Source organism: Schistocerca cancellata, chromosome 4 (genome assembly GCF_023864275.1).
Source record: "Schistocerca cancellata isolate TAMUIC-IGC-003103 chromosome 4, iqSchCanc2.1, whole genome shotgun sequence".
Taxonomy (NCBI): domain Eukaryota; kingdom Metazoa; phylum Arthropoda; class Insecta; order Orthoptera; family Acrididae; genus Schistocerca; species Schistocerca cancellata.
This window is the reverse complement of record NC_064629.1, coordinates 263361245-263372180: the sequence shown is the minus strand read 5'-3', so window position 1 is coordinate 263372180 and position 10936 is coordinate 263361245.

Here is a 10936-nt window from a genome sequence, read left to right as displayed (position 1 = left end):
GAATGGCGTGATGATTCTGGTTGTCCAAAGCTTCCGATATATCTCGATTGATTACGGTGAGAAAACGACGGTGCGAGGAACAATGCAAAAAAGGTAGAGGGATTACACTTCTTATTGCGCCCCCAGGTGTTACTTCTGCTGTTATATTTTACTTGCCCTATACGAGCGACACAATTTACCCAAACTACGCATGTCGCAAAAACTATTTCATTTCACATCATTTACTGGTGAGTGTGAGTGTGTGTATGTGCGAGAGAGAGAGAGAGCGAGAGAGAGAGAGCAGCATCCGGAATTACGACATAAAAAAGTTACCACGACACGTGAGCTTCACTAGAGCCAGAGCCACTGTAGGAGATCAATAGCACACAGATCAGTCGTTCTGCGAATCCGTGTAAGTTACATACACAGAGATGTCTGCAAAATCTAGCCGGCCGGAGTGGCCATGCGGTTCTAGGCGCTACAGTCTGGAATCGAGCGACCGCTACGGTCGCAGGTTCGAATCCTGCCTCGGGCATGGATGTGTGTGATGTCCTTAGGTTAGTTAGGTTTATTTAGTTCTGAGTTCTAGGCGACTGATGACCTCAGAAGTTAAGTCGCATAGTGCTCAGAGCCATTTGAACCATTTTTTTGCAAAATCTACTGTCATTCTTGTAACAGGAAGCGATGGTGTCTAGTAGGTACGGCTCACAAATCAACAGTCCTTGCTTATAACTATTCTGCTAAACTGTAACTTAGTGATTCTTGAACTGTTTTGACTGGGAAGTTTTTGATCAACATTTACATATCAGAGGATACTTTTATCCCTCACATACGGAATTAAAACCTACTAATCCGATGTTAAATTAAATTTACTAGGCTGTTCAATACAATTGATGTCTCCTGTTCGCTATACGAACACTCAAATCGTTAGGCAGCCGCCTAAGGCTTATAGATGTACACGTATTGCAGTCGGGAAATAATTTCATAATGGGGCTGACATGTTTCTGGAGTAAGGTTACCTTTTGTTGTTAATTGTTCTTCTAGCTAAGCATAAGTATGCCGCTTGAATTCCTCTAATCTTACCGACCTCTAATGTAGCGGTATGCTTTGGCTGCGGGAAAAGGTAGGTCTGGCAATGTACGTTCCTGAAATTTTATAAATAAACTTGTTCCAGATACGCAGCGCCTTTCTTCGAGCGTCTACCAAGTTGCTGTTGTCCTATATCACTTCACCGTGAGACATCCATGCAGCAATCTACATTACCTTCCTCTATATACGCTCAAATTTCCTATCACTACAGCCTGTTATTGATTTTTTTCTCAGTACAGAAATGCCAAGTAATTGTTGTCGAGGTGTCCTACATCAATTTCTCTACCCTTATTACTAATCTAAATCTTTTATTTAGTTTTCCACATATGACCAATATTATCTTTTCATCTCATATCACCAAGCACTATTACTCTCAGTTATTCGGAAGATTCAGTTCCAATCGCGACATATAAATATCATTGTGTAGAAGATTTCGCTTTTCTACGTTTATTGGTTCCTTTCCCTTTTTTTTAAGCTGGGGGTCAATTGCCTATCTGAACAAGCTAATGGCCTTGTCAAGCAAGCTTTGCCCGAATTTCGTGTATGTTTTTTCATAGAACGCTTCCTGCGAAATACCACATGTTGCTAGGGATGGGAATGATATTTAATAGCCGCGCGGGATTTAGCCGAGTGGTCTCGGGCGCTGCAGTCATGGACTGTGCGGCTGGTCCCGACGGAGATTCGAGTCCTCACTCGGGCATGGGTGTGTGTGTTTGTCCTTAGGATAATTTAGGTTAAGTAGTGTGTAAGCTTAGGGACTGATGACCTTCGCAGTTAAGCCTCATAAGATTTCACACACATTTGAACATTTTTTTGATGTTTAATACGTACAGTAGAGTATCTATAACGCTCCCCTGAGGCAACCCAAAGTTACCTAGTTGTTCATAGCTCTCTGCCAAAGATTCTGCATTTTCGTAGTCACTTCTGACAACACAGTTTATTAGCTGAAAGGAATTCGTCTGACATGCTCAGCGTACAAAACAGGCTCAAGGCAGTCAGCCGAAATTTGTTTATTGGAAGCCATGGAATGGTTCACAGAATTAATGGTATACAACATGTGGAACAAGCTGTAATAGATTTTATTCAAAAGAAGAGAAGAGGTTTCCAGAAAGTTCTCAGTAGCGCTGAAAAAGAATAGGCATTAAACAGAGAGAAAAAATATCGCCATGAAGACATGCTGCAATACTTCGTACACTGCAGGCTGGACAGCCGTCATATTGGTACCACAGGTTCCTCCTGCTCTGCCTTCTAGCTTCCGTGGAAGATGGTCTTTAGGAGTCTGCGATACTTATGCGCGTTCAGTGTTCTGTCTATGAAAAACGGTCTTATGAGCTGATGGTTCACTATCCCACAACAGATGTTTACACTCCGTGGACGCTGACGTTCCACCTGACGAAGCCAACGGAGATTGTCAACGGAAGAGTAGTGCATGTTTCGGAGGTTTACCTGGCCATGATTGGTAAATATGGCTTCATCACTAAGATACATGATAATCTTAAGTTTCCTGTCTATTTGTCCATGTGCAATGACAGACAAGAAGACTGCACGGACCGAATAATTTAGAGTCCACGAACGGAGCATTGCGCATGCTCAAGTTCAGAAATGCCTGTGTTCCACAACTCTAGCTGTCGTCAAATAGAAGCAATATAATAGTTAGGTTACGGTATTATGTCGAGGTTCATTGCAGTTTACCTCTTCGTGCCATTTCTTTTGAAAATCATTATTGTAGCACGTAGAAACGGTTGAAATATAAGAACTCCACGTCGGTTGAATTACCACAACGACGAGCGTTTGACGTCTTGTTTCAGTGGCTGAGTGGATAGGCTGACGGTTTACGAAAGCCTTCGGATCTGACTGGAGTCAATCGTCATTTTTTTTATTCTACCTGTGCAAGAAATATTTTAAACCTTAATTCGCTACAAATTGTGCAGTTGTTGGCTTAGTCGCGACCTTGTGCTCAGCCGGTGTGGACGTGCGGTGTAGCTGACTGGTTAAGTAAACAAATATTACGGAACGTGTATATTGTGTTCCTTGTGTAGCTCTCGAACTCATAAGTAGTGATACTTCTTGTTCATCTTCCTCACCGTCTTTGTGTATAGTTCATGAAGCGGAGACTCCACTTCGTACCCGTAAATAATGTCCATGGATTCGATCACGAAAAATACTTTGAGGTTCGTCTTTGACGAGAATACAAGACGTGTGCAGGCCACAACTTTGGATGTTAATGACTGGCTACGTGAAAATTTGGGTATTTCCTGGTGATAATGCAGAGTTCATTCAAATGCATAATGAGAAATACTGGTTCAAATGACTCTGAGCACTATGGGACTTAACGTCTTAGGTCATCAGTCCCCTAGAAAAAAAAATGGTTCAAATGGCTCTGAGCACTATGGGACTCAACTGCTGTGGTCATAAGTCCCCTAGAACTTAGAACTACTTAAACCTAACTAACCTAAGGACAGCACACAACACCCAGCCATCACGAGGCAGAGAAAATCCCTGACCCCGCCGGGAATCGAACCCGGGAACCCGGGCGTGGGAAGCGAGAACGCTACCGCACGACCACGAGATGCGGGCAGTCCCCTAGAACTTAGAACTACTTAAACCTAACTAACCTAAGGACATCACACACATCCATGCCCGAGGCAGGATTCGAACCTGCGACCGTAGCAGTCCCGCGGTTCCGGACTGCAGCGCCTAGAACCGCACGGCCACCGCGGCCGGCAATGAGAAATACTGTGTTTTTGCTGAATTGCATAGTTCTGTTATGTTAGATAGAAATTACTGATAACCCAGAGCAAATTTGAATCTGGGCAAACTCCCACGTGTGCAATGAACCATGGCATCTGCAAGAAAACTGCCCACGGCGCGTGTTTATTCTGTGAAATAATATGCAACAGCGGACAATATTGCAGGCACAAGAATTGATTCCTCCAAGTACTGCAACGGGCAACACCGAGAATACTCACGTGGAATCCACTGTCCTCTCTCATGGTTTGGTTGAAGAGGAACTCTCACCCTTAAACAAGAGACTAGCAACAAATGAAGTACAGAAGGACGCAGGCAACGATCAAAAGCATGAAACCGATAGAGACCAGTCTGCAACTGTTGTTCAGGAAAACAGCTATAAAGTCCATGAGATTTCAGTTCAATACCAAGAAAACGAAACAGATATGGAATATTAAAGTCTTTCTTGTTTTCATCGAAATCAGAACAAGAAACGGCTATTAGAAAAGGGCAGTACGAGCTCCGAAGAAGACCCTGAAGAAAAATCGGCGCACATACCAACGAAACAAAAGCTCGATAACGTTCCAGCAATACAGGGTGGACCTGAGATGAAGGTGGAAAGTCAAGCGGACACAGATATTCTTCAGTCCCGACGACCACACGTGGCGAGCCCCTTGAGCTGTCCACAGCAGGGAAGTAAACATTAACCACTGCAGAAACAACACAGGAACAGCTTAATTCAACCACAGCAGCCGTCACTGGCGTTTGTAAGAGGGACAGTAAAGTAGAAGATAGTGCGGAAACAGCTATCAGTGTCAGCACGATGCGGACAAAGAATACCAAGGCGGAGAATATGAATGGACGTGGAAACTGACAAATAGCTCGCAATGGACAATACGAGGGTGCTTACTCTATTCACGCTAAATATCTGCGGAATAAAAAGTGAAAAAATGTGAGGGTTCTGAGGAATTTCTTAAAAACCAATGACGTAGACATTGCCTTCCTTCAGGAAGTAGTTTGCGAAGAGATGAGTCTACAACAGCAATACAATGTGTACAACAAGTCGGCTCTAACGGTAGGCGTTGCTGCATTTTAACCAGCATGGGACTGGAATAAGTGAACTTATAAAAGCAACCTGATGGAAGCGTTATCAAAGCCAAACTAAATGAAATAACGATATTAAACCATTGTGACCCATCAGGAAAACGTAACAGGAAAACGTAACAGAACTAGTAGAGAAACGTTTTTGTATAGTGAAATTGTCCCATACTTTATGAGACACACAAATGGTAACATAATAATGGGAGGAGATTTCCGTTGTGTTGTAACTCCGGCAGACACACCAGGATCAATCCCTAATTGCGGCCCTTTAATTACCATCATTGGTGAACTAAAACTGATAGACGTCATAGATCGACTAGCCTTCACGCGAACCCTCTATCCGTACGTATCTCCACTGTCAGCCTCGAAATTGGACAGATTTTATACCATAACAGGAATAGCTCTACAGGACTCTGAAATAATCGCAGTCAGATTCTCGGATCACCATAAAGTTCTCGTTAAAATAAAAGGCTTACCCCGCCTCACCGTAATGGGAAATGGATACTGTAAGTTAAAATGCAACCTGCTCAACGCTGACTGGGCACAATCAGAATTTTGCGAATGCTGTCGAACATGGGTTCATCGGAAGCTGTTCTTTAGTAGCGGTGGAATAAACTAGTGAAACGTGGAATTCGTAAGCTGTTCACAAGCGTAGCCTATAGGATCAGTGAGACTAGAAGGAATAGCACCGAATTCTATTATGTGATTGTTCGAGAGCTCCAAGAAAAAGTGGATAACGGAGAAGACTGATCTCGCGAATTGAAGAAATTCAAAAAGAAGATCTTACAACTGCCGGAAAAAGATGTCGAACGCAAAATAATCACTTGCAAAGATAAGGTATACAGTCCAGGCGAAAAACGGAGCATCTGTCACCTCAGTAGAGAACGGTAACACTGCGGACAGAGATTTATCGAAAATCTAATGTATTCCGGCGGGAACGACACCGCTAATATGGAAGATATTAAGGTCCATTTCCGGAGATCGTTCGGAGAACGATCATCAGATCCTACCAATACCGCAAGTTTGCTACAGCACTGCACGACTTCCCTCACCAATGAAAATGTCACTACGTTGATAGAGCCCATATCCGAAGAAGAAACTGCAGACATTATAAAGCAATTACCACGAAATAGGAGTCCGAGCATTGACGGCATACCATACGAATTTCGGAAAGTATTCTGGTCAGTTATCAAAGCGGAATTCACGGAGATTATGAAAGAGAAACAAAGAGAGGGGCAAATATATTCAGAAAATGAACCAAGGGTTATAGTCTTTGTACACAAACCTTCGAAACTAAGAAGAATAACAGATTCCAGGCCAATAACTGTGTTATGTGACGACTCAAAAATAATGGCGCGCAAAATAGCAGCAATACTAAAAGAGACTCTTCAAGAGATAATCGGGTCTGGCCAAACTTGCGGTGTTCCCAACAGGAAGATCACTGATGGACTCTGCTATCTGAGAGACACGACCTTTTTCTCATGAATATACCAAACCGAAACAATGGGATTGTTGACCATCGATCAAGAAAATGCCTTTGACAAAGTCAGTCGATAATATCTAAGGAATGTGTTGCAACGCTATAAATTTCCATAGGAGGCAATAGATCTGCTAGTACCAGACCGGAATACAATAGTCTCCAAAATACATATAAACGACCACTTCACGGGAGAATTTTCAATTCAGGGCTAAGTCCGGCAGGGATGCCCGTTATTCATGACATTATTTGTAATTTACTTGGAGCCAGTGACCCGTTCAATCACCAACTAGATCTGTGGGACAAATGTTGGTACACAGAGGTTCGCCGTTAACACTTATGCAGACGGTATAACAATTATACTCACGCAGCATCAAGACATGGGGAAGATATTAGGAAATAACAGATTCTTATAAGGAAGCAGCAGGAGCAATAATAAACAACAAAAGAACTCGGCTCCTATGGTTGAACAAAACTTTACAACTGGTTGAGGATAATTCCAAATCAATGGTGGAGAAAATAACAGACACCCTTATAGCGAACAGTACTAGGAACTTATATCTTATTCAAAGGATACAATATGTCAATATTCTGGCACTTTCAAAAATGTAATATACGACTCAAATAATACCCACAGAGCGACAAAATATTGCTCAAATAAAGAACTATATAGGATGGTTCATCTAGAAAGGGATGCTACTTCGTGTAGCCCGAGACCAGTTCACAAAACAGTCAAATGGAGGTGGATTAGGCTTAACAGATTGTGAGATAAATGCACCGCCCTCATAGTTAAAAAATCTTATAAAATTCTTGAAACAATTAACATGTCAGATGGATTTATTGAAGGCCGCGTAGAATTTAACGACGGACACCCACGTATATTACTCGCACTCTTAAAATCACAATGGGAAATGTGGAAAAACTCCCAAATGAAAAGAACTTCACCAAAAGAGATTATGGGAGAACTACAGAAAGAATCAGTCCAAACACCAGTCAGCCAGATAAAACCCAAAGATCTTAACTGGAAGCTAGTGTGGTCTAACTTTTCAGATGCGACTATAAGTTCAACGGTGCGCTCGGCCGCTTACATACTTTTAAACGATCTGTTTCCGACAGCATCACGGCGACAACACCTGAGACTTACGGGAAACCCTTACTGTGAACGCTGTGCCTTGACTGACACAGCGCTGCACCGAACAGTAGGCGGTTCCCGAATCCTAGGCTTGTGGAAGTGGATTAAATTTAAAAGTGACATGTTATTAACGACAACAACGGCTGAAGTCAACGCCAAGAAGATAATGTCTACGGATTTCAAAACGTTCCCGGCTTCAACGACGAGAATCATGTGGCTTATATATTCCTGTATAAACTACATCAACGATGAAGGTGAATTTGTAATCGGATTCAAATTATACTTGCAACAAGAAAGCAACAAAGTTGTCAGAAACAATTGGAAAAAGGAAAACTTTGGCCAATTCATCCACTTTTTATAAAAATAAGACCGTTTAAAAAAGTGAAGCACCAAACAAATACTTTTTAAAGGAAATGTCGTGTTTATGTAGACGTCCAGCTTAGTTCCCATACTTCAAATGCAATCAGAACAAACATTTAATTCTTCTAAAATCCCACGAATTACATAATATGATACCCCTAAGAGGAAGGAGGTTTTGGCTTAGAGAGAAAAATAGGAACAGACAACAAACAAACTGATATTAAGAGAGAAATGACAATAATGCTGCATACTTGTATGACTCAAAAATTACGAAATGGTACTTGTTTTGAAACATTTAGCTGTAAATTTTTTATAAATTATAAATAAAGTACATACATCAAAAAAGGTTTTGCATCACCCCAGTTCCCAGAACTCCTGAAGATAGACGTTGACTGTGGATATTGTCTCACAGCACAGTCCCTTTGACTCTTCAGAGCTGTCACTGAACCTGCCAAAAATGTAAACCACCATGCATAAGCAGCGCCTACTAGACAGAGGGGGGTCCGATAGCCAATCAGTTCCAATCATTCCACCAGGAACGAGGTACACGGCTCGTGTTGTCTGTACTTCAACCATGCCTAGACGGTCAATACCGCGGTTCGATCGCGTCCGCATTGGTACTTTGTGCCAGGAAGGGCTCTCTACAAGGGAAGTGTCCAGGCGTCTCGGAGTGAACCAAAGCGATGTTGTTCGGATATGGAGGAGGTACAGAGAGACAGGAACTGTCCATGACATGCCTCGCTCAGGCCGCCCAAGGGCTACTACCGCAGTGGATGACCGTTACCTAAGGATTATGACTCGGAGGAACCCTGACAGCAACGCCACCATGTTGAATAATGCTTTTGGTGCAGCCACAGGACGTCGTATTACGACTCAAATTGTGCGCAATGGGCTGCATGACGCGCAACTTCACTCCCGACGTCCTTCTTTGCAACCACGACGCCATGCAGCGCGGTACAGATGGGCCCAACAACATGCCGAATGGACCGCTCAGGATTGGCATCACGTTCTCTTCACCAATGAGTGTCGCATATGCCTGTCCAGCTAGTGCAGCGAGGTGGAAGTTCCCTGCTGTTTTGGGGTGGGGCCGAGATACGCCGCTGGTGGTCATGGAAGGCACCGTAACGGCTGTACGATACGTGAATGCCATCCTCCGACAGATGGTGCAACCATATCGGCAGCATATTGGCGAGGCATTCTTCTTCATGGACGACAATTCGCGCCCCCATCGTGCACATCTTGTGAATGACTTCCTCCAGAATAACGACATCGCTGTACTAGAGGGGCCAGCATGTTCTCCAGACATGAACCCCATCGAACGTGCCTGGGATGGACTGAAAAGAGCTATTTATGGACGACGTGACCCAGCAACCACTGTGAGGAATCTGCGCCGAATCGCCGTTGAGGAGTGGGACGATCTGGACCAACAGTGCCTTAATGAACTTATGGATAATATGCCACAACAATTACAGGCATGCATCAATGCAATAGGACGTGCTACTGCGTATTAGAGGTACTGGTGTGTACAGCAATCTGGACCACCACCTCTGAAGGTTTCACTGTATGGTGGTACAACATACAATGTGTGGTTTTCATGAGCAATAAAAAGAGCGGAAATGATTTTTATGTTGATCCCTATTCCAATTTTCTGTACAGGTTCCGGAACTCTCGGAACCGAGGTGATGCAAAACTTTTTTTGATGTGTGTATATGTTGTAAAAAGAAGTGGATAGGCTGACGGTTTACGAACGTAAAGGGCGATTGTTCGAATCTAACTTGAGTCAATTGTCATTTTTTTATTTAGACCTGTGAAGGTAATATTTTAAACATTAATTCGCTATAAATTGTGCAGTTATAGGCTTTTCTAGGTTCCACATTCTTTCGAAAGATTCCATCTTGTAATGGTCTAATCTTTAAACAAACAGACACATGGTCATAGTACATATATTGAAAATGTACGTATTTGTAATTACTTCGACCGCCACCTGGTGTAGAGAATTAAGCTTTAAAATATTACCTCCACAGGTATAAATATTGACTCCAGTTAGATCCGAACGCTCGCCCTTTATGTTCGTAAACCATCTGGCTCACCACTCAGCCAATGCAACAGATGTCAAATGGTCCTCGTTGTAGTAATTCTACCGATGTGGAGTTCTTATATTTCAACTGTTTCTACAAATAATAATTTTCAAAAGAAATGTGCGATGAGATAAATTGCAATGAATCTTGATATAGTACCATATCCTAAGTATTATATTGCTTCTATTTGACTATAGAAACACCATGCTGAAGCTCCAAAGACCGCTAGAGTTGTGAACACTGGCACTTCTGAACTTGGGCATGCGCAATGCTCTGTTCGTGGACTCTAAATTATTTGGAGTGGGCAATCGTTTTGCCTTTCACTGTACAGAAAACACTATTCTCACAGTAGTTTCTATGCTGCTCTTGATGTAGAGAGATGTGACACGGATGATGGAACCTATGTCGATGGAGAAAGCTTGCTTGAGGCACTTACCTGACTCATGACAATTCCTCGTGCGATTGCGCGAGCGCTCATGTGCGGATTAACCGTGACAGCAGTAAGAACATTATTTTCGCCCTCTTCTATCGTCACTTGTTTCCTTCTGTTACGTTGTCTAAGTGTTACACTGCCACTTCCACTTAAATAGTTGAAGAGGTTGATAAATAAGTGCCAAGATGGTTGATGTCTGTTGGAATATCTTGCCGCGTACGCCGTACAAAAACGAACTGCATTCTTCCTGCGCTCTCCATACACCATGAGCATGTCGGCTTTTTCTCCATTCGTAAATCCCAGCATCCACGCGACCTATTGATTTGATTGTCACACACTGACTGGTAAGTCGCAGTGTACTCAAGGAATGCGCAAGCCCACAGTAAGAAAGCATAACATCGTACCTAGCAACTACGCAGGTTGAATGTCACAAAGAAGTGTCAGTGTGGGGCTTCGTAAAAGACTCGCACTAGGATCCTGCAACAAACACCACTGAAAAAAAAAAAAAGTTCAAATGGCTCTGAACTCTATGGGACTTAACATCTGAGGTCGTCAGTCCC